Source organism: Lathyrus oleraceus, chromosome 6, assembly GCF_024323335.1.
Source record: "Lathyrus oleraceus cultivar Zhongwan6 chromosome 6, CAAS_Psat_ZW6_1.0, whole genome shotgun sequence".
Lineage (NCBI taxonomy): Eukaryota > Viridiplantae > Streptophyta > Magnoliopsida > Fabales > Fabaceae > Lathyrus > Lathyrus oleraceus.
The window spans coordinates 376,956,840-376,982,529 of NC_066584.1; the positions used below are offsets into that span (position 1 = coordinate 376,956,840).

The 25,690-nt window shown below is 34.1% G+C and overlaps 1 long non-coding RNA gene across 1 annotated transcript in view; it reads left to right on the top strand.

Annotated features, from left to right (window-relative positions):
* Positions 1-18,708, top strand: part of LOC127092416 (uncharacterized) — a 52,178-nt gene extending 33,470 nt beyond the window's left edge. Inside the window, exon 2 of the long non-coding RNA XR_007792176.1 lies at positions 18,607-18,708. This is a non-coding gene — a long non-coding RNA (uncharacterized LOC127092416). The remainder of the gene's footprint in view (positions 1-18,606) is intronic.
* The last annotated feature ends 6,982 nt before the right edge of the window (positions 18,709-25,690 follow it).

Genomic DNA, 25,690 nt, shown 5'->3' on the forward strand with positions numbered 1-25,690 from the left:
CTTGTTTAATTGGAAAGATGACAAAGTCTCCATTCACAGGAAAAGGTGAAAGAGCGAATGATCTTTTGGGCCTAATACATACTGATGTATGTGGACCACTGAACATACCAGCCAGAGGAGGTTTTCAATACTTCATCACATTCACTGATGATTTCAGTAGATATGGTTATGTGTATTTAATGAAACACAAATCAGAGTCCTTTGAAAAGTTCAAGGAATTCAAGAATGAAGTACAAAACCAACTAGGTAAGAATATTAAAACTCTTCGATCAGATCGAGGTGGTGAGTATTTAAGCCTAGAGTTTGATGACCATCTGAAAGAGTGTGGGATCCTATCCCAACTTACTCCTCCTGGAACACCCCAATGGAATGGTGTATCTGAGAGAAGAAATCGAACCCTGTTAGACATGGTCAGATCCATGATGAGTCACGCCGATCTTCCAAACTCCTTTTGGGGACATGCACTATTGACAGCAGCTTACACACTTAACCGTGTTCCATCCAAAAAGGTTGAGAAGACACCATATGAGATATGGAGTGGTAAGAAACCACATATGTCTTACATAAAGATTTGGGGTTGCGAGGTTTATGTGAAACGACAAATTTCAACTAGCTTGAGCCCAAATCTGACAAATGCTTATTTGTGGGGTATCCTAAAGAAACAAAGGGGTATTACTTCTACAATCCTTCTGAGGGCAAAGTATTTGTCGCTCGAACTGGAGTTTTCCTAGAAAAGGATTTTATTTCCAAAGGAACTAGTGGGAGGAAAGTAGAGCTTGAAGAAATTCAAGAATCACAAAGCATAGATACACCTATGGAGGAATTAGAGCAGGAAACACAAGAAGTTGTGGAAGAGCAACCTGCTCAAGTAGAACAAGACCAACGTAGGTCAAACAGGATACGTCAACTACCTGAGAGATATGGATATCTCATAACTGATCAAGGTGATGTATTACTCATGGATCAAGATGAGCCTGTGACCTACCAAGAGGCCATAACTGGTCCCGAGTCTGAGAAGTGGCTAGAAGCCATGAAATCTGAAATGGATTCCATGTACACAAACCAAGTTTGGACCTTGGTAGAGCCTCCTGTAGGAATTAACCCTATAGGATGCAAATGGGTCTTCAAAAAGAAGACTGACATGGATGGTAAGGTACATACCTATAAGGCAAGACTGGTTGCAAAAGGATATAAACAAATTCATGGGATTGACTATGATGAAACCTTTTCACCAGTTGCAATGCTTAAATCTGTTCGAATTTTACTTGCTATCGCTGCATATCATGATTATGAAATATGGCAGATGGATGTCAAAACTGCTTTCCTTAATGGAAATCTTCTTGAGGATGTGTACATGACACAACCTGAAGGATTTGACATACTAGAGGAAGCCCAAAAGATATGTAAGTTACAAAGATCAATCTATGGATTGAAGCAAGCTTCCAGAAGCTGGAATCTTCATTTTGATGAAATAGTAAAACAATATGGATTCATCAAGAACGAAGATGAGCCTTGTGTCTACAAGAAGGTTAGTGGGAGCATGATCATTTTCCTGGTATTATATGTAGATAACATATTACTCATTGGAAACGATATCCCTACCCTACAACAAGTAAAGTCTTGTTTAGGGAAATGCTTTTCTATGAAGGACCTAGGTGAAGCAGCCTATATATTAGGAATCAGAATCTATAGAGATAGATCACAAAAACCGCTTGGCCTAAGTCAGAGTACATACATAGACAAAGTGTTGAGACGCTTTAATATGCATGATTCCAAGAAAGGATTCATACCTATGCAACATGGCCTGTGTCTATCAAAAACTCAATCCACTTTAACTAAGGAAGAAAGGGATCGCATGAATAAGATTCCATATGCATCTGCAATAGGATCTATCATGTATGCCATGTTATGTACTCGACCAGATGTCTCGTATGCTTTAAGTGCAACGAGTAGGTACCAATCTGATCCTAGTGATGCTCACTGGGTGGCTGTCAAGAATATCCTTAAGTATTTAAGAAGGACTAAGGACTCATTCTTGATATATGGAGGTCAGGAAGAGTTGGCTGTAATTGGATACACCGATGCTAGCTTCCAGACAGATAAGGATGACTTTAGATCGCAATCTGGTTATGTGTTTTGCTTAAACGGTGGCGCTGTGAGCTGGAAAAGTTCAAAGCAAGATACAGTTGCTGATTCTACAACCGAGGCCGAGTATATTGCTGCCTCAAGTGCAGCAAACGAAGCTGTTTGGATCAAAAAGTTCATTAGTGAACTTGGCATAGTTCCTAGCATTGTGGATCCCATTGGTCTCTACTGTGATAATAATGGTGCTATCGCACAAGCCAAGGAGCCTAGATCTCACCAACGATCCAAACACATACTTAGGCGTTATCATCTCATTCGAGAGATAATAGATAGAGGAGATGTGAAAATATGCAGAGTACCTACACTTGACAATATTGTTGACCCACTGACAAAGCCTCTTGCGCAGCAGAAGCATGATGGCCATACTAGATCTATGGGTATTAAGGGTATGCCTGATTGGCTCTAGTGCTAGTGGGAGATTGTTGGTGTAAGCCCTAGAGGCCAATACTTTTTGGTACTTGTATCGAATTATTTATTAATAATAAAAGGCTTTTTCTTTATTACGTTTGTTTAATAGAGTCCCTAGAATAGCTAGTCTGTTTAATGTATCAAGTATGACTTAATCATGAGATCACATTAAACATAAGGACACTATTCTTAAAGTATCCGTAGTCGAGCTTTAGTGTGAAGTGGGATAACATTAAAGCATTAAGACTATTATGTTCGTAGACTGATGATCATATCTCATGGATCATGGATAAAGAGTTATCAAGCCTTAAACATAGGTATGAATATTATGAGTAATATTTATACCGGATTGACCCGCTATGAGAATACTATATAGAAAGCTATGCAAAGTGTCATAAGTTATTCTCATGGTGATAATGGTGTATACCACTCTTCGACCTGAAACCACTATGGACCCTAGATGTAGAGTCGAGTGCTTTATTGCTGATCAAACATTGTCCGTAACTGGATAACCATAAAGACAGTTGATGGGTACCCCACGAAGCATGCTGAGGGACATGAGTGACCTAGATGGAATTTGCCCATCCTGCATAACAGGATAAATGTCTATGGGCCCAATATTGAACTGGACAAGGATGACACGGTCTATGCCTTGTGTTCAATATAGACATAAGGGCAAAGGGGTAATTATACACATAAGTATTATCATAGAAGGTTTTGTCAGATCACACGACATTTTCGTGTCTTGGGTAGCAGTGATGTGTTGCTAGATACCGCTCACTGTTTATTATGTTAAATGCGTGATTTAATATAATTGCCAACGTCACAAAAACCTACAGGGTCACACACAAAGGACGGATTAATGAGAGATAGAGTAACTAAGGAATACCGTAAGGTACGGTGCCCTTAAGTGAATTATAGAACATCGTAAGGTACGGTGTACTTGAGTAGAATACGAAATATGGTAAGGTACCATGGGCTTAAGTGATTTTGGGCACATTATAAGATATGGACCAAAATACACTTAAGTGGGCCTTTTAGCTTGAAGCCCACACAAGTGGTTCTATAAATAGAATCCTTGTGCAGAAGCATTAATAGCGGTTGCATTAATTTCGTTTTCTCTCTCTCTCTCTCTCTCTCTCTCTCTCTCTCTCTCTCTCTCTCACTCAAAGGCTTCATTCGTACCAGCTAGCACTGAGATTGAAGGAACCCGTTCGTGTGGACTGAGTAGAGACATTGTCATCGTTCAACGTTCGTGATCGCTCAGTGGATCTGCATCAAAGGTTTTGATCGTCACAAGAGATCTGCACCAAAGGTTTCAATCGTCACAAGAGGTAAATATTCTATCATTGATCATGACCATTCGTAAGGATCTCTAAAGGAGAAAATTTTAATTTCCGCTGCGTTTTAGACCGCAATTCTCCTTCACGCACGCCTCCCACTTACTTATTCAAGGAGCAGAAGGATGTGAATCCTCCATTCTTTTTTCGTCCAAGTTTGATTTAGAGTATTTTAATTAGAACACAAAAGTTTGAGCAATATAGTGTGCGCCAATCATTCACTTATTCGGGGAGAGGAAGGATGTACATCCCCCATTCCTTTATTACGAAAATATTTTAGCTTGACGATTAAGTTTGAAAAGAAAAAAACACATGCAAGTATGTAAATGCAATTTTTTTTTTAAAAAAAACACTACTAATCTCTTTGATCCCCATGTACTTGTCTCAAACTTTCACTAAATTACGCAAATGAATAATGAAAATTCATCTACTCGATCTAAAGAATACAATGGGATGCTCAAAAATCAACAGACAATAACTAAAATTTTCAAAAATTAATCGTTTATAGTGGGATGTACTAGAACACCAATTTTCCATAAATTCACATTTTAAGCTATTTTACACAAATGATTAAAGGATATGAAACATACTAAGTGCATAAACAAGTTTATGTCAAGAAATCAAGTAAAAAGTAAGAATTAAAAATTACCCACGCGAAAAACCTCAAGAACACGAAGAACATCAATGAGTTTTCAGGTGAGAAATTTGGATGCCAGTGGGGCTCCGACGCAACTCCAGCGAGGTGAGTTTTCTACTTTTCTTTACAGATTCGGACTCCTTGTAACTTCCTGTTCCTCAATTTAGCATTATTTCACAATTTCGACAACTTTTCCGAAATCAAGTTAAACATGAACTTGAATGAATGAGTTTTTTTGGTGGTTTTTGGTAGAGATTATGGTGGTGATGATGTTGTGCAACGATTTAAAGGAAATGGATGACAATTGGATCAAGTTGAGAGGGTTTTTTCTCAAACCTCAAATTTCTTCAAAATGAAGGAACTATAACTTTGATGATGAATTTGATGCAGAATTTTGGGGTTGTTATTAGTGATTAATTGTGTGTTTTGTTGCTAGTGAATGGATTGATTTATAGGCCAATGAATTAGGTTAAAGTTTAAGATGGGGATTATGTAAAAATGTATAAAGTGTGAGTAAATTTGAAGTTCATTTGGTGTAATTTGATTTGAATTTGAATTTGGCATCAAAATATATCAATTTCAATCTCAATTTCTGGTATGTAGTATAATTGGATGTGATCAGATGAGGTGTGAATGAAAAGTGTGATGAGGAATAACAAGTGTGATCATTTTATCTTTTATGCCAAATTCTTGACTTTTTCTTTGACTTTTGGAATGAATAGTGGATGATCAAATTAAAATGAAATGAATTAAAATGATGGTTAAATATATTATACCTCTTGCAATGTTAGCGAGTTTTAGTTTACCCTTTGTAATATATTTTTTTGATTCCCCCTTTGTAATGTTTAGATTCCGTTTATGGCCCCTTTGTTGACCAATCAACATATAATCTTGACATTTGTTGACATGGCAGACCAAATGTCATTTATTATTATTTTTAAATCCATGTGGATTTTAATTTTATTTTTAAAAAAATTTAAATTTTTTTTAAAATATTGTGTAACTTTTCCTTTTGCATTTTCAAAAAAATAATAATTATAATTGTTGGTTCTAAGTATTGGCAGCAATTTTGGTAAAACAAAGAGTGTTCACAAGATGTTATGTGTGATGTCTTAACATAAGATATCATGTGTACCTGTTGGAGTTCAAGAACATGATCATGCAGGATTGTTTCTGAATGTCATACATAATGTCATGGCTTCTGATAATGTGTACCTGTTGGAGTTGAAATGGAAAGCATAATTATGCAGGATTGTATCAGGATGTCATACATGATGTATGACATCTGATGTTTTGTACCTGCTGGAAATTATAAAAGGAATTATGGAATTATGCAGGATTGTTCCAGGATGTCAGACCCGATGTCATGACATCCTGTACACAGAACATTCAGTATGAATGTCTGGTGTTATGTGATTGTGCAATTAATGGCAATCTATGTATGATTGAAGATCTGATTTGCAGGCGCATTCAATCATTGATTACAACCTGATTTACTTATTTTCCAAGGAGATCTAACCAACTATTATGAAAAGATTTAATTGGAAAATAGTTTTAGGGTTTTTAAGATGTCCAAGCCCAGCTGAAAGCTTCTATAAAAAGGGACTTGGAAAACCTGTTTTAACAACACAACCAATACTGAGCGAAATATAGAGAGAGAGTTAGGGTTTGTGTCTTGTTTAGTCATGACACTTGTAATCCATTCAAGTCATCTTTTGATGGTTGAATTGGTCTGATTTGTGGTTGTAATTTGTCACTCTAAAGCTGTTAAGCAAGAGTGTGTGTCTACTTGATCAAAGTTGTGAAGCAAGATCAAGTGTGTGTCTACTTGATCAAAGTTGTTAAGCAAGACCAAGTGTGTGTCTTCTTGATTGAAACTGTGAAGTAAAATCAAGAGTGTGTTATTGAAAAGTGTTTTCTTTTCTCAAGGGATTGTTGTTTAAAATCACAGGTGTGATTGTAGGGAAGTGAGCGGGTTCTCATATCTAAGAGTGCTTAGGTAGAAATTGCACGGGGAGAGATTAGGTGAGAAAGACTGTAACTTGTTGAAGTGTACGGAGAGTCTTTGAACTGATTCTATTTTAGTGGATTTCCTTCCTGGCTTGGTAGCCCCCAAACGTAGGTGAGTTGCACCGAACTGGGTTAACAATTGCTTGTGTCTTTTGCATTACCATTCTATATATTTCTTCTGTTTGTGTTACTCAGATATTAGTGTCGTGACATTACCTTCGACATCTCATATCTGATACCAGAATTTCAATTAGTATCAGAGCAGGCATCCTGCTCTGGTTCTGGGTGAGATCTAAGGACTATACTTTCTGGTACAATGGAGAGAGATGGAGGATTTGTTCACAGGCCACCAATTTTGGATGGTTCTAACTATGACTATTGGAAACCTCGAATGGTAACTTTCCTAAAATCTCTTGATAACAAGGCTTAGAAGGTTGTGTTAACAGGTTGGGTACATCCTGTAATTACTAAAGAAGGAGAAGCCACAACTGATAAGAAACCTGAGGAACAATGGTCCAAGGAGGAGGAGGATCTAGCCCTTGGAAATTCTAAAGCATTGAATGCAATATTCAATGGGGTAGACAAGAATATTTTCAGGTTGGTAAACAACTGTGAAGTGGCCAAAGATGCTTGAGACATTCTCAAGACCACTCATGAAGGCACCTCTAGAGTAAAGATGTCTAGACTTCAGCTGCCTACCTCCAAGTTTGAAAATTTAAGGATGAAAGAAGATGAAAATATTCATGAATTTCACATGAGTATCCTTGAAATTGCTAATGCCTCAGGAGCCCTGGGAGAGAAGATGTCAGATGAAAAACTGGTAAGAAAAATACTCAGGTCACTCCCTAAGAGATTTGCTATGAAGGTGACTGCCATAAAAGAGTCTCAAGACATCTCCAACATGAGGGTTGATTAGCTAATTGGTTCCCTCCAAACATTTTAGATGGGATTGAATGATGGTTATGAAAAGAAAACCAAAAGCATGGCCTTTATGTCAAACACAGAAGAGGAAAATAGTCAGGAGGTTGATGAAGATTTGGCCAATGAAGTAGCAATGCTGGGAAGATAGTTCAACAGGCTGTTAAAAAAGATGGATGTAAGATCTAAGGCAAATGTCAAGAACATCTCATCTGACATCAGTAAATCCAACAATGCTGGAAAAGAGCAAGGTCAGATGATAATCCCAAAGAAGGAAAAGAAGTACAGTGATATGAATGTGATGGGTTTGGACATATTAGAACTGAATGTGGAACCTACCTCAAGAAGCAGAAGATGAGTCTTGATGCCACTTGGTCTGATGAAAGTGAGACAGAGAAAGCTAAAAATCTTGTGACTGCATTGATAGGAAAATAGGGTTCTGATGAAGACTCAAGTGATGATGAAGTAACCTTTGAAGAGTTGGCCTCTACCTACAGAAAGTTGTGTCACAAAAGTGTAGAGTTGTGTAAACAAGTTGAATGCCATAAGAAGGAGATAACTCAACTTGAGAATGAGAAGGTAGAACACTTGGAAACCATCTCCAAATTAAAAACAGAAGCAGTGGTTCTGAATACCAAGCTAGATGAAAGTCAACAAGTTGAAAGTCAGAAGATAGTACAGCTGGAGAATGAGAAGGCAGACCATGTGGAAACAATCTCCAAGTTAAAAACTGAAGTTATGTTCTTAAATGCTAAACTAGAAGAAATGACCGAGTATGTAAGGGTGTTAAACAATGGATCTGACTCCTTAGACAAGATTCTCCAAACTGGACAAATAAGAGGAGACAAATATGGCATTGGGTATAATGAATCTAAGCCTGAGAGCAGACCTCAAGCCAAACCTAAATGTAGCCATAGTAAAAGTAAACCTATGATGTCACATCATATGTCACAACATCAGAGGAGAAGACAGCAGAAAGGGAAACACCAAAGATGGAGGTGCCATTACTGTGGGAAATTTGGTCACCTGAAGCCCTTCTGCTATAAGTTGTATGGTTATCCTACCCCTGTTCATCATCAGACTCACTATCAACCCAGACCCAAGCAGTATAGGCCTATCAACAAGAACCAATGGGTTCCTAATACTAATGTTACAAGTCTAATAGCTCACATTCCCCTCAGAGTCTCAGCCAAAGAAGAGTGGTATTTTGATAGTGGATGTTCCAGATACATGACTGGAAACCAAGACCTGCTAACTGGCCTTCATCATCATGCCATAAGCTATGTAACCTTTGGTGATGGAGCAAAGGGTGAACTCAAGGGAACAAGTAAGCTTGATTGTCTTGGAGTTCCTGAACTTGACAAGGTTCTACTGGTTAAGGGCTTGACTACAAATCTAATAAGCATCAGTCAACTATGTGATCAAGGTCTGAATGTTAACTTCACCAAAACTGAATGTCTAATTACTAACAAAGACAGTGAAGTGATTATGAAAGGAATCAGGACCAAAGACAATTGTTACATGTGGAGCTATCAAATTGATTATTCCTCAAAGTGTACCTATGTCAAAGAAAAAGGGATGAAGATGAGTATAGCTGCTAGAGGAACACTCAAGAGTGATGAAAGACAAGTCTGTGGGAAATGTCAAACAAGGATGTCACACCAAAAGCTCAAACTTAACCTCACTTTCAATGGAGAAAAGGTCATGATGGCTCAAATAGATGAAAGCTTAGATCAGATAGGTAGACATGTTACTAGTCATATGCAGTCTGAAATTGGAGGGAGCTTTGTTGGAATTGGGCCACAAGGGATTATGTGTCTATCTCAAAGCGAAAGTGCCAAGAACAATATGGAGAAGATTGGGATGGAGAGTGAAAGGAAACCTGCTCCTACACATTTGAAATATGAAAATGGTGTTTATGATGAATATATAGAAGATGGAAGCAGTTGTTCTCAACTGGGTTGGATGAAACTACTAATGATTGCATACAATGTCACACACGATGTCATGACATTGTATTATGACAACCTGAATGTTGCAACTAGGTCCAAAAATCATATTCAGCACAGGTGGACCAAGTACATTTTTTGCTGTCATCACTCCATTAGAAAATTTGTGGAAGACAAATTCATAGTTCTAAAGCATGAAATGCAACTAGCTAACAAGGTTGCAAGGGATTTGGACGATATTCAATTTGAATATGTAAGAGGGAAATTAGGGATTTGGATTCTTGTGAAATTATGGAAATTAAAGTGGAAAGGAAAAGGAAATAAAAATAGTGTCTACCAACTTAAAAGAAAGAGCCACATTAATGATAAATCATTCCCTAACATTGTAAATAGTATCTATGCCATTTGCACATGCTACCTAAACACAACCATTTCCATCTCCATCCAACTTCTCAGAGAAACTCTGCTAGGGCAAAGAAACTTCTTTCAAAAGTTCAACAACATGTCTCAACATCCTTCATCATCTGGGTCTAAACCCTCTCATCATTCAAAGACTCCCTCCATGGAGTTTCTAGATGAAGACGTGCTGGACGTTACTCCTCTTTGTGTGATACCAGGTGACGCCCCAGGCCCCTCTTCCATGGTTGGAAGTATGCAAGGTAATATCCCTGATAAATCTCCTCATCCAAATGACATGCATTATGTTGATCGTTCCATTAGGAATCTAGTTACTAGGATTCTAAGTGAAAGGCATGCAGTCAAGGGGGTTTCTACCCCTCTGTCCAGAAGGGACCCCTCACCTGAGGAGGAACCCCAAGCTGAGAAAGATGATGACTCATCTAGATCAGAAAAGGAAGTGGCTGTTAAGGGATTATGTTCTCTAGGTAAAACCCTACCTAGCAAGAAACCAGCAAATATGTCTCATGAAACTGCTGAGAATATTATTGATTTGGAGGAAGAAAGTTCTGAAGAAGGGGATGACACTTTGGTCCATCTTGTAAAACCAAGTGTAGCTAAGAAACTGAGGACTAGGAAAAGGAAGACTGTGGCTGAAATGAGGACAGCAAGAAGAGAGAAAAAGGTTGCTGGTGTAGGACCCTCAAAATCTTGGAGTAAAGTTGAGGTTGGGAAGAGGAAAGAAAGAGAGAGTTCTGACTCTGATGAGGATGTCGAAGACGATATCCCAGACATCTCCGCTGCAAAAAGGCAGGCTATTAAGAAGTCTCCAGGCAAAGTTGCAGTTGTGCACTTAGATAATATCTCCTTTCATTTAGAAGATGGTGCTCCAAAATGGAAGTTTGTCATTCAGAGGAGGGTAGTTGTTGAAAGAGAGCTTGGAAAAGAGGCTGTTGAGATAAAGGAAGTGATGGATTTGATCCAAAATGCTGGACTGATGAAGACTGTGGTTGGTCTGCCCCAATGTTATGAGGGGTTAGTAAAAGAGTTTATTGTGAATATCCCTGAGGATATTAATGAAAAGAGCAACAGGGAGTTCTACAAGGTTTTTGTAAGGGGTAAATGTGTGAGATTCTCACCAACCATTATCAACAAGTTCCTAGGAAGAGGAACTGATGGAGGAGTGGATTTAGAGACTACAGACAATGAGGTCTGTAGGACTATTACAGCTGGCCAAGTTAAGGAATGGCCTAGTAGGAATCACCTATCAGCTGGCAAGCTAACTGTCAAATATGCCATCTTGCACAAGATTGGTTCAGCCAACTGGGTGCCTACTAATCATATCTCTACCATCTCAATTGGTCTTGGAGGAATTATTCATGTTATTGGAACCAGGATAAACTATGACTTTGGAAGGTTTATGTTTGACCAAATCATCAGACATGCCTCCACAAATGCTGTGAAGCTGCTCATTGCCTTCCCATCCATTATTTGTGGTATTATCTTAAGCCAACAACCATGCATTCTGAGTACAAATGACATTCCAAGCAGAAGAAAGCCCCCACTATCCATTCATTATAAGTTATTTGAGGGAAGTCATGTCAATGATGTTGTCATGACATCTACCAGAAAGGAGCCTGCATCTCAAGGGAGTTTAATTGATCAATTAAAAGATACCTGCAAGGAACTAGATAATGGTATAAGGGTGGCCAAGGCAAGAAAAGAAGCTTTGGAGGTTCTTATTAGGAGCCTAGAAAAGGAAGAAATGGAGAAGGCAGGTGAAGATTCAGATGCCAATACCTCAAGTGAGAGGTCAAAAGCTCAATCCAGTGGCAGCTCTGAAAGCCCTGAAGGCTCTGAAGGTGAAGGTGATACTTCTTCCTTTGATTAATGCCCCCCCCCCCTTGTGTTGAAGACTGAAGTTGAAGATTGTGTGAGTTGTGCTGCGTTTGAAGACTGTTCTGGTGCTGATGTTTGGAAGCTGAAGTTTTTATTGTTTTCTGTTTAAATGTGTAATTTGTGGCAGTCCTCATTGATGCATGTTTGTAATATTTTGGGCTTTTAATGAGTTTCTTGGATTTGTTCATTATCTCAGTTATCACAGCTGTGTATGATGATGGTTTGTATCTCTTGAACAATTATGTTTTAACATTTTTAATGTTATAACATCTGATCTGACATTCTCTGCTAGGCTAATTGACATTTATTTTGTCTAATGTGTCACCTTTGGTCAATTTTGACTAAAAAGGGGGAGAAATGTTGATGTGGAAGCAGTTAAAGTTGTGGAGCTGTGAGGAGATGTATGTAGCTGAACAGATGGACAGCTATTATTGAAGGAGATGTGTTGTTCTGTTTACATATGTCAAAGGGGATGTCTGATGTGGTGCACAGGTGTTGATGTTGAAGCAGATGCCGGAATGACATTCTGATTGTTACAGGTGCTATGGTTACAGGTGCTGTTATTATCAAAGAAGATGTTTGTTGTATGCACAGATTTAGGGGGAGAAGAAGTACCCTTGTGCATTTATGTGTCTTACTAGTTACATCCACAACTAGTAATTCTGTTTGTGTTGCACAAATTTAGGGGGAGGAGAAGTACCCTTGTGCATGTGTGTATTACTAGTAGCTATAGCTAGTAATTATGTTTGCTTCTGCTGCTGTTTAAACTGTTGTTTAACTGCTGATAGTTTTCTTGTGAACAAAAAGGACATATATATGTTTTAGCCAAAATTTGCCAAAGGGGGAGTTTGTTGGTTCTAAGTATTGGCAGCAATTTTGGTAAAACAAAGAGTGTTCACAAGATGTTATATGTGATGTCTTAACATAAGATATCATGTGTACCTGCTGGAGTTCAAGAACATGATCATGCAGGATTATTTCAGAATGTCATACATAATGTCATGGCTTCTGATAATGTGTACCTGCTGAAGTTGAAATGGAAAACATAATTATGCAGGATTGTATCAGGATGTCATACCGATGTCATGACATTTGATGTTTTGTACCTACTGGAAATTATAAAAGGAATTATGGAATTATGCAGGATTGTTCCAGGATGTCAGACCCGATGTCATGACATCATGTACATAGAACATTTAGTATGAATGTCTGGTGTTATGTGATTGCACAATTAATGGCAATCTATGTATGATTGAAGATCTGATTTGCAGGCGCATTCAATCATTGATTACAACTTGATTTACTTATTTTCCTAGGAGATCTAACCAGCTGTTATGAAAAGATTTAATTGGAAAATAGTTTTAGGGTTTTCAAGATGTCCAAGCCCAGCTGAAAGCTTCTATAAAAAGGGACTTGGAAAACCTGTTTTAACAACACAACCAATACTGAGCGAAATATATAGAGAGAGAGCTAGGGTTTGTGTCTTGTTTAGTCACGAGACTTGTAAGCAATTCAAGTCATCTTTTGATGGTTGAATTGGTCTGATTTGTGGTTGTAATTTGTCACTCTAAAGTTGTTAAGCAATAGTGTGTGTCTACTTGATCAAAGCTGTGAAGCAAGATCAAGTGTGTGTCTACTTGATCAAAGTTGTTAAGCAAGATCAAGTGTGTGTCTTCTTGATTGAAACTATGAAGTAAAATCAAGAGTGTGTTATTGAAAAGTGTTTTCTTTTCTCAAAGGATTGTTGTTTAAAATCACAGGTGTGATTGCAGGGAAGTGAGTGGGTTCTCATATCTAAGAGTGCTTAGGTAGAAATTGCACGGGTAGAGATTAGGTGAGAAAGACTGTAACTTGTTGAAGTGTACGGAGAGTCTTTGAACTGATTCTATTTTAGTGGATTTCCTTCCTGGCTTGGTAGCCCCCAGACGTAGGTGAGTTGCACCGAACTGGGTTAACAATTGCTTGTGTCTTTTGCATTACCATTCTATATCTTTCTTCTGTTTCTGTTACTCAGATATTAGTGTCATGACATTACCTTCGACATCTCATATCTGATACCAGAATTTCAATAATATATAATATTATATTTAAAAATAAAATAAAAAATTATAAAAAGTTATGACTTTTTTAAAAAACAATTATATTATTATTATTAAAATTTTAAGTAATTAATTAATTAATGATAAAAGAAATGATTAAATTATATATGTAAAATATACTTTTAGCATCAAAGGGAATCAAATTGTGTCCCCCAAGTTTCGTAGTCTTCAATCTTACCAAATGGACTGCAATTGAAATTGTTACTCTTTTTCATGAGTTATGTATTTTGTAAATAGTTTAATTAGCAGCAGTAATATGACAACTATTATTTGGAAGATAGTACATATATGCAAGCTATCTCTCAACTGGTTAGCTAGAAGTTATTGTAGTAATTTGACAACTAATAATGACTTTTGAATGCAACATGAGTTATATATTTTGGTACACAATACAAACACCCACTGGCATTACTAAAAATCAATTATTCCACTATATTTACCTATGATGAGAGAGCTTGAAATCACCCATACAATTAAATGTAATGGCAAGTGCCTGATAACAAACAATTAGTTGAATATGTTGCTCGCCAAGAAGCCTTTTGTTTTTCTTTAAAGCTTCTTGCAGATAACGAAGATTTGTGCTCATCTTTCCTATATCCTGATACATCATTGCAACATTTATGAAATTTGATGCAACATCAGGATGATCTGACCCTGATGACAAATTTAACAAAAGCAAAGCACGTGAACAAATTTTGGAAACTGGAGCAACCGTTGAACCAATTAAGAGGTTCAAGGTTTAGAATATAAAACAGTGGAAAACAATTGCATGCGGGGTATATCTGGAAAATATTAGTTTTACTACTATAAATATCATTTTTTACTCTTGCTTCATTTGAACTTAGTCAAAAAATTCTTTGATGTTGTTCTCTTTTATTTTTTTTCTGCTGAAACAAAAAGATGCTGATAGACTAAGTACTGTTGTGATAAAAAAAGATGTTTTTCCCTGTAACTTTCTACTACTAAGAACTTGTTGCATGACATGTTTCTCATTGCTTAGCCTTAGTCCATGATGCACACTGGTTGCATCTCGTTTGAAATTGTAAGTGCATTTTGTCCTTGCTTTCAAAGAATTATGGTTGAATTTGAGTTGTGTTGCATTGTGTTGTTTACACGTTCTTTGAACAACAAGTATTCTTTGTATTTCTTAGGATATCCAAGTGGAAGACATGAACATTTGTGTTGCTTAAAGATGCTGATGATTAGCTCTGATGCAGTGAAGATTGATGGAAACTCGATGGAGGTTATTTGTGTCTGAAGATTGTCTTTTTGGTTATGACATATTGCAAGCTCGAAGACTTAGTTTTAGGCTAGGATTCAAATTTCATTGTTTTCTTTTGTTGGGACTTTTGTGACATGTTTGTATTCCAAGTTTCGGATTCTCACAGAACAAAAGAAATGTTATGGATTCTCACATAACATCAAAATGACAAGTTACTGACTCTCACGTAATTAAAAGAAAAGAAAAGTTCTGGATTCTCACAGAACAAATAACAAGAGACAGGTTATGACTTATCACATAAGGTTGATAAAATGTTATGGATTCTTACGTAACAAAAAGAAAAATTCTTGATTCTCATAGAACAAAGAAAATGAAACAATAAAGGGTTACATATTTTCACCTAAAAAATAGAAAAAGAAAATATTCTTGATTCTCACATAATAAAGATATTATGGATTCTCACATAACGAAACAATAAAGGGTTACGGGTTCTCACGTAACGAAAGAAAACGAAGAGTTATGGATTCTCACAAAACAAAGAAGATGTTATGGATTTTCATAACCAAATCAAAAGTTACGGATTCTCACGTAACAAAAAGAAAAAGGTTCCAGATTCTCACAGAATAAAAGGGATGTTATGGATTCTCACATAACAACAATAGTGGATTATGGTTTCTCACAGAACAAACCAACAATATTTGGTGGACAAATTCGGGAAGCACATCAGAATAACAAAACTCATATGATTTACATCAGAGAGACAAAAGGTGGTTCAGACAATACATCGGACAAGACAAAAGAGAATTTGAACATTTCGATAAATATCTATTTTGGTGGGCACCAACTAAGTTGGACTTTCAGTCAAAAGATAAGTTATTGAAAAAATTTATATGATATGCATGTGAATTATGCATGAGCTATGATGATACATGAATGCATGCAAGGTAAAGGTAGGGCCAATGTGCCAAACACAAAGGCCCTTTGGTGTGGTTTTGGAATCTTCTTGATTCCCCGACACACGGATTATAGTCAATAAATAGTTTTAAAAATTAATATATTAGTATTTTAATTTTTTGATACTACACTAATAATAGTTGTATATTAATTTTCAATTTTTAAATAACACATATCAGTTGTAAAATTATTTACAATGGGATGAAAACTAATTTATTTATAAGTTAAATTTTTTATTTCATAGTTAGTACATAAACATATATTATCATTGTATCAATAATTTAAATACCTATATATTAATCCATAAACTAATTATATAAATAAATTATTTTTAATTGAGTATCAATAATTGGATGTATCAAATATTTTCTTTCTTAAAATATATTGTGAATTGAGTTTTGATGATGATTATAAAAATCACCATTATGGATGACTATACAAAATAACTTTAATTTAGTCCAATAATTTCATTGAATCAAAATTAATGATTATGATTGATTCTTCTCATTTCTATATAATATATATATATAATATATATATATATATATATATATATATATAATATATATATATATATATATATATATATATATATATATATATATATTCAAGTGAGAACACTGTATATTAAATAGGTTACAAAGAGAATAAAATATATAAATATATTACAGAATAAAAGAAATATATTAAAAAAGTCTAAAAGTTTAAATAGGAGCAAATTAAAAATTTAATTATTTTTATAAATTTAACATAAATAGTTATGATCATATTTAACAATTTTATTACCATATTAATATTGATTGTTTGTCATAAATATGTCTGCAACGTTTTTTTCATTAAAATTGGTCACAATGTTATAAAAGGTTAAGATAACAAATATAATAGTGTAATGAAATTATGGAATGGATGAATAATTTGGAGTTTCTTCCTTAACTAAAAAATAAATAAACTATATTTTTGTTTTTAGTACATTGAATAAATATATATATTTTCAAAATTATCTTTTTAATCTCTTAAAAAATACTCAATTTTTTTTAATCTCTTAAAGAATATTTGTAGAGCATTCGTTATAATAATAGAAAATTTGTTATATATAATATATTAATTTGTTATATAATATTTTATCCTAAACTCTAAATATTGTAATTTAAAGAGTGTCTTTAAGTGAAAATAAATTGAATCGAGTCAAACTTTGTCAAATCTGAGTTTATTTTACTAATAATTTTAAAGCATAAGACTGAGACTTGGAAGGCCAACGGATAAGGTTTAGTATAGTACTCTTCCTCGTACATGTAATTTGAAAATGTCTATATAAAAGTCTATTTTATTTGAACATTTACAAATAAGTAATTCAATTAATATTTAAATAGATTAACAAATTAAAAAATTAAGGAGACTATAATTGCTTATTTGCATTGACTTATTCAAGTATATCTATTAGCATAAATTTTAAGAGAACTTATTCAAAACACTTATGATATTGCTCATAAATTTTTTTCTTCAAGTTGATTAAACTTGTTTTTGTATTTTAATTCAAAATACAAATACAATATGATAATAGTAATTTATATTTATTCAAATAGATCGATTTGATAGGTTTAAAAAGCTTTTTTTAAATGATTTATAACCTATCCTTTTTAATTAAATAGATTTATAAAAAAAAATTAGATTTTTTTTTTATTTAGAAAAAAGTATAGACAGAAATGAATTTATGTAGATTATATCGTAGATCTCTATTAATAGTCTAACTTATTCTTATCCCCAAATTGTGCCAAAGGGATACTAAGTGAGAGATATTCTATGCATCAAATTATTTTAAACCCTAAATTCATTTTATTTTATTTTATAAATCCTATTTAATTTTTTTTATTAATTAATTTGTTAAAAATTGATCACTTTTTTTATTGATAGACAATATGATAATAATTCTTTGAAATTAACACACAATCTAGAGTATCAAAAATTGAACTTAGACAAGACGTTCAATCAATCAATTGAGTTACGTATAAAAATAGTCAATCTTTGGATTAAATTTAATGTTTTTTTAAGTTGTTTAATATCATAAAAATTAATTACATTTAAAATATTTTTATTAAAAGGACTTCAATCAATTTCCACTTTAGACTTTTAAATTAAATGAATCATTATTATAAATTTTATCAGTCAATTTGATTTCAAAATTTACTAGTAATCTTTTAATTATAAATAGCCAAATTCAAGGTTCTTCTTATTCACCAATAAAAAATTCAAAGGTTCTTGTTAAAGAGAATGGCAAGCAGCAGCATCAAGTTCGTGATATTTACATTAGCATTTCTGTGTATTGCTTCGTCGATGCTTCATGCAGATGGAGTATCCTATCCACACCCTCGATATTGCTTTCGTTTAGACAAAGATTTATGTGTTCAGAGTGCATGCCACTATTACTGCATATACAACGATTTCCCTCTAGGTGGAAGTTGTGTACCAATGACGAGTTTGTGTTGTTGCATTAGAAGTCAATGAAACGTGGTTTTATTAATGACCATTTTTATATCCCATATGCAATAATTTGTAAAATGGTCATTTGATCTTTAGCAATAATAGTTTTCATTATTTTAATTTTCTGTTAAATTTATATATGAATGTTGAGGTGTTTGAGAGAATATCCTGCTCTAAATCTTGTGGTAGTATGTTTTTGTGTTTTGGTGACTTCTTTAATTAAGATCTATTCTTGTATCTCTTTTTTAGTGTAGATTTTATTGTCCTGATTTGATACACCTTAGAGTTATATTATTTTACTTTTGTATTTTTGAAGTCTTATTATATCTCTTTTTAAAGATATATTAGACAAAAACATTATATATATATATATATATATATATATTATATTATATATATAATATATATATATATATATATTATATATATATATATAATATATATATAAAAATTAATTTAAGAATAATGTTTTTAAAATCATTCAAATTAATTTTGAGGTAGGATTGATAACTCTTTTTTAAGAAGATCAATCAAAACGAAGAAAACGAAGAAATACGTAATAGCAATATACTTTTATTGTAGAAGGATATTATTATTTTTTTACTTTTTTTATTATTTTGTGTTAATGTAATTAAATTCAAAATTATAATAATGTTATTTCATGTATCTCCTTAAAAAAATTTATAACATTTATATATAAATATTTGATATTTTTTTTATACATATATATAATAAAAATATTTTTGAATGTGTTTATTAATACATTTATTTTTATCAAATAAAAATTAATTTAATAATATAATATATTAAGATAATGAGACAACTAATTTCTTACTTAATAATATTTTTTATCTCATTTTATATTTATCAACAACAACTAATTTATCAAACACTCAAATTAACTTATTCGATACCAGTCTTCAAAGATTATCATTGAAGTATTGCAAATGTTCTCTTTTTTATGTTAAAATACTCTTTAAAAATATTTATTTTCAGTAACACTTTTCTAAAATATTCTCATCACATGTATATTTTTTATAAAAAAAATTATGATTATTATATTATGAATATTCTTATTTTATTTCAATAATGCAAAAACTAAATTTTAATTAATTAATAATGATAAATTATTATCTTGTGTATTTGTATGACTAATTGAAAAATCAAAGTTTATGTAGTTATAAAAAAGTTATAGTTGTTTTTGCTATGTCGTATATATTTAAAATAACAGTTTTTTTTTAATGAATTTGTTTTATATATATATATAATATATATATATATTATATATATATATATAATATATTATATATATATATATATATATATATTATATATATATATATAATTAAAAACTATTAAAATAAAAGAATGTAAATAAATAAATATGATTAATATTATAATGGTAAGTTTAGTAAAATGTATAATTTATCAAATGTCCATTTTCATTATCATTAAGAATTTTTAAGAATTTTGTGAAATTGAAATGATTTGTAGAAATTTTGTTAGACGATGTTTTGTATGATATAGTGCTTCAAATGAAAATAAGCTTACGTAAATAAAGAAATATAATTAATATTATAATTTTAAGGGTAGTAAAAAGTCTAACTCATCGAATGTACATATTCAATATCACAGAATTTTTAAAACTTTTGTATAGTTGAAATGATTTGTAGAAATTTTGTTACATGGTATTTTATATGATACAGTGCTTCCAATGAAAAATAAACGAATACTTGTAAGTAACTCATTTATATTTATTCATAATGTTCATCAAAACTAAAAAAATATGAATGTCGTGCACTCGCATTACATAAAATGTAAAAATAACTTTATCATAAAATGGTGAAATCTTAAGCGCATGAAATTTCAGTCAAGGCTATATTTCAAATAATATATTCCTTTCCTTAAATCACCGTCTAAGACAATAATTTATCCTTTAAAGAGAAGATTTAGCTTTGATTAAATAATTTTAAAAAATAAAACAAGAAAGTTATTAGTACTCCTATCATCCGTTGTACTCAACAGAAATCGTTTTGATTGTTCTTGATCGAATGAATGTTATATCTAAAGATACTTGCGAAAGAATAAAGGGAAATGAATGAAATAAATAAAGTGTTCGGTGAGGATTTGACCCTTCATGCTACGTATCTTTATAGTACAATAAGGAATTCAGATCTCTGTAGTTCATAGAACTAATGGTGGGAGGTGAAAAGAAGTTGTGATAACAAATATGGTGTGAACCAAAGGATTATGTTGTTTGACTCCAATAAGGAATGAGATTTGAACCCAAGAGTAAAACTGGTATGAACCAACAAGTGAGGGGCATAAGGCATGCCGTCACTATCTTGGAACAACCGAAAACAAAGGAAATTAAGTGTTTGGTTTAATAGTCAAACAACTCTTGATTCACAAGCAAGCACAAGATGGAACTCAAAGAGATATTGTATTTGGCTCAAAGATAACAGTATATCATGTGGGGTGAATGAAGATAGTATATAATGAATGCATCATGGAGATGAATGGAATGATAGAGAAAAGTAACCAAAGTCAAAGAATCGAAGGTTTTGGTGAAAGTGACTAAAAAGGTATAGTTTGGAATCAAAGGTAAAGGTATATTGGAATCCATAGTGGTAAATGGTATTTGCAACCCAAAAGTAAAGTAAATATAGACTAAGATGTGGAGGGACAAAGGCAATACCCACTATATCGTCATGACCAAAAAGCAAGGAATTAAGTATTTGGTTCCATAGCAAACATCTCTTGGAAGAAATGTGGACAAGTGTCCTAAAAAGGTATATATGGAATTCCCAAGAAAATTGTACTTGGTTTCAAATAAATAGTATGTCACTAGGGTGAATGGTTTATGATCGAAGGTAGATCATGGATCATGAAAGGTATGGATGGTGCCCTAAGGCGGAAGGAGTAATTAGAATTATGCTTGCCAGGGGTTCGAAGCCTTGTGCCTACGTATTCTCATGGTGCAATGAGAAATTTAGAGCTTCGTAGTTCGTGAAACCACAAAAACAAAGGATAGAAACAAAGAGGTGTTTTCCTACGTAGTTAGGACTAACAAGACAAACATAACTTCAAGGTTATGACTGTAGTGATGAACACTATAACTTGTACCAAACAAACATGGTAGCATGGGAAACCATAAAGGAAAATGATTTGAACCAACGAGTGAAGAGGTACATACTAAGATGTGGAGGGACAGAGGCATACCCATTGTAATATCATAACCAAAGACAAGGAATTAAGTGTTTGACATCAAGGAAAACTCTATCGGTTCACAAGATGGACAAATGTCCTAAAAGGGTAGGTATGAGACCTAAAGGAGAATGATGATTGGTACAAGGAATAATATATCACTATAGGAAACAAACAATTTAAAACCAAATAAGAATGGTATATTGGATCCATGAAGGAATAAACTTTGAACTAAAGAGTAAAGGGGTACAAGTCAAAGTAGTTAGGGTGTATTTGATTTATCAAAGGGCCACCAGGAAGATTGAAGTGGGAAATTGGTGTGAGTGATGCGTCGAGGAAAGGTTAAAATGGTTGTTGTGGTGTTTGGTAGCCATATGGCTGTTGCATGTTTTGGTTTTGTGATGTTTGGGCTTCTTGGCTATAGTAGGAGGGACGGATGGTGTTAAATAATCACTGAGTGTTTTGGCTAAGGTGACTATGGTAGGGTATGTGTTGGGTGCATAGCGATGTTGGGTGTCTTGATGATGATCTTCTTGTTGGTGGTGGTATGGGGTATGCTCTTGGTATTGTGGTTGGGTGTTTGGCATGTCAAGTTCGTAGGTTTGCCTGTCTATGGACCGATAATTTTGATGGGTATGATGTTGTGAGTAACCGATCTGGTAATGTTGTGGGGGGTTAGATGTTGAACCTTCTTGTGTGTAAGTGACCTGTTGTGGGTCGTATATGTACATATCCTCGACGAGAAACTCAAATCCAACCGATTTGTACCATGTTATATAATTACGAGTTGCTTTTTCTTCGGTTGGCATCACAAAGTCACTTATGACATGGTCTTGTCGGTGCTTCCATTTTCGACACTCAGATCTAGAGAAGCCATGTTAAGGGTTAAAGTTCCATTGGTCGTTAACTCTTTGTAGATTCTATTCTCCGAGGTTTGTTAGGGGATATGGGATACGTTGAAGCATACCGAACTACAATTTAACACGGCCACTATGGTGCATCTCCACAGTGGTGTGTAGCACCTCAAATTTGCACCTCCCATTTGTACATTCATTTCATTTTTTTAGGTCATTAACATTGCATTCACATTGCATAGTCCATTGCATTGCATCAGTCAAAATTGATCAGGAGAATCCATCTGTGCAAGAAAGCTAGGGTTTATTTTTATGAGGTAAAGGCCCTATGGTGGTTCTAGAGAGCTTACATGAATCAAGGATCATTTTGAAGCAACTTGACCAAAGGCTAGAGGCTCAAAGTCCACAGTGCATGACCAAGTCATCTGAGGCCTATAAAAGTCAACTGCAAGTCAACTGAGGGCTAGGAGATGGAGAAATGGTTTGAAACACTTTATTCATGTCCCAAAGAGGTTCATTTATCATGTCAAGTGTCCACATTAAAGATTTTGAAGCCATATCAAAAGTTTCCAAAAATGGAAAGTGACCTGTAATTTCAAGTTTCCAAAAATAGCAAGTTTTTGGACCAACTTCAACTCAACTTTACAACATCAAAGAAGCTTCAAATGAAATTTTGTCCAACATGAAAGTTGAAGATCTTTCTCTCCCATTTCCAAAAAGTCCAAGATCATGAATTTCTAATGAATGGTTAAGGAGTTATGATCAAATCATGGCAAAGTGTGCTTGAAACTTCAAATGGCCATATCTTTTGAACCAAGACTCTAAATTTGGTGGTTCTTTTTGCACAATGCTCCTCATGACATGAATTTTCCAAATACCTCATCACATTGCATGAAATTTGGACATATGATCACTTGCTTGTTCATGAAGTTTTTGAAGGAAAATTATCAAAATCAATTTTGGTTGATTACATGCATGAATTTCCAATCCTAATGTGTGCATGGGCTAATTTTGAGTGGATTTGGGCCAGCTTGGGGTACTGTTCACGTGTGCATTTCATGCATGAGGTGAAAATGCAAATTTGTGCATGCACCTTATTTCTTTCTAATCCCAATTAACCATGGCTTAAGCTTAATTTCAGATTCATTAGCAAGGCATATAAAAGCTTAATCACAACTGCATTGATCAGAATACACATTTTCAGATCTAGAATTGGAATTTGGATCAAATTTTTCTCTCACAAAGAACTTCCAAATTCCTCACATAAGCACCTTTTCTCTTGTTGAATTGTTGATCATGGAGTGGTTCTGAGTGAGATTGGACGTGCCATTGGTGTTTTTCTGCTCAACTTCGTGCATGCTCAAGCTTGAATGCATCAATGGAGATTTCAAATTAAGCTGGTTTCAAGCCTTCTCGCGTGCTGTTTATTGTAGCAAACCTCATTGGAGTTCAAAGCAAGCAGAACTGGACCATTACAAGCATTGAATCGTGTGAATCCAGAACTTGATCTTCAAGAAGGTGAAAATTCGATCTCAATTATTCTCAAATCCATGTGTATATTTGTGTAGATCTTTTAACCCTGAGCATTCTGAGCTAAAATTCGTGAAAAACGGTGCACTATAACATGAGATATGCTCACTTGAAGTTTGGTTCATCAAATTTATTTTGCACGATTTGAACTTGTTATGATGTTTTAGAATGAATTGTTAGTTGATCTATGATGTACATGGAATAAGGATTTGAATGACATAATTTTTTTTGAAATCTGCATAATTTTGGGAATTTCTGGAAAATTGGATGAACATTCATCATCTTCATCTTCATCTTCATGAAGAAGATGAAGATCTTCATGGTAGTGACGGATTAGCGTCCGTTAGCGACGGATTCTGGGTTTTGTTAGGGTTTTCAGGAAAAACGCTTGCGTTTCATGAGCGCGCGCCATTTAAAATTCGAACACGGTTCGATCCTGGCCGATGCTTGCTTTTCAAGTTGTTTTCCATTTTACTAATTCCCTCCAAATTACATGCTACATGTTCATTTTGATTTTCACTTTTTTTGTCAACTTCTAAAATCCATAATAAATTGAAAAATGCATCAATTCAGTCCCAATTTTTTGCAAAATGATCCTTAGAATGTCTAGTTTTTTATGATGATGAGTTTGAAAGTTGTGCGTGGCTAGAATTTTATTTGCTCTAGGTTGATTGAACACATGTGCATTTGTGACATTGCCTTACTCTTTCTATCATGAAATGCTTGATTTTAATCCAATGGACATGAAATTCTACATGCTGATTCTAGACACATTGATGGACCTTTGAGGCTTGATTTGGTATTTTTCTCACGTGCCAATTCTATTTTATGCTTGTGTTTGCATGGTGTGACAATTTGTGTCACACAATATGATTTTCAACTTGTGCAATTTGATTTCCATGTCAAATGACCTCTAATGCTTCTGATTTTTTGTATGATGGATGTTTTGGATGTGTTGAATGCTCATGAGTTTTTCCAGAATTATTTGAATCATTTCTATTTTGATTGGGAATTTTCATTCATGATGTTCAAATGTGTGCCTTGAATTGGTCATTGACTTCTCTTGCCTACCAAATGAACTTGCTTGATGATTTTGGTTTGGTCCTTTTTAGGACTTATTCTTGATTGATTAAATATGATTCATGTTGAGTTTGAGTTTCTGTTTTGGCTTTTTGATCCACTTTTGACCGTAGGCTTTGACCTAGTGGTTTGTTACTTACATTTGAGTTGTGAATTTCAGGTTCAAGTATACATCTCCATGGTTGATGTTGCTCCTTCATTTGAGTTTGATCATTTGTTGTTGTTGGATAACATTTGCTTGTTTTGTAGGCTTTGAGAACAACTCACTTGTGTTTATGGTTTATGTGTTTCATATTGGGTTGTCTGTTGATATTGACTATTGACTGTTGTCTGGATTTTGTACTGATTGGTTTAGCTGTTTCCACAGGTACCTAAGTTGCTTTAAGTTCATTTGAACTTTGCTTTGCTTGCTTGTGGTTTGCATACCACTGAGGTATAATTCCTTGATCTTCATGTAGTCTGGAAGACCTGTCATGTTACTTTGGCAGGCACCTGTCTGAAGCCCTCCTTAAGAGGCAATGTTTGTGGTTGTTTATTTTTGTGCCAAGCAGGTAAAGTCCTCTT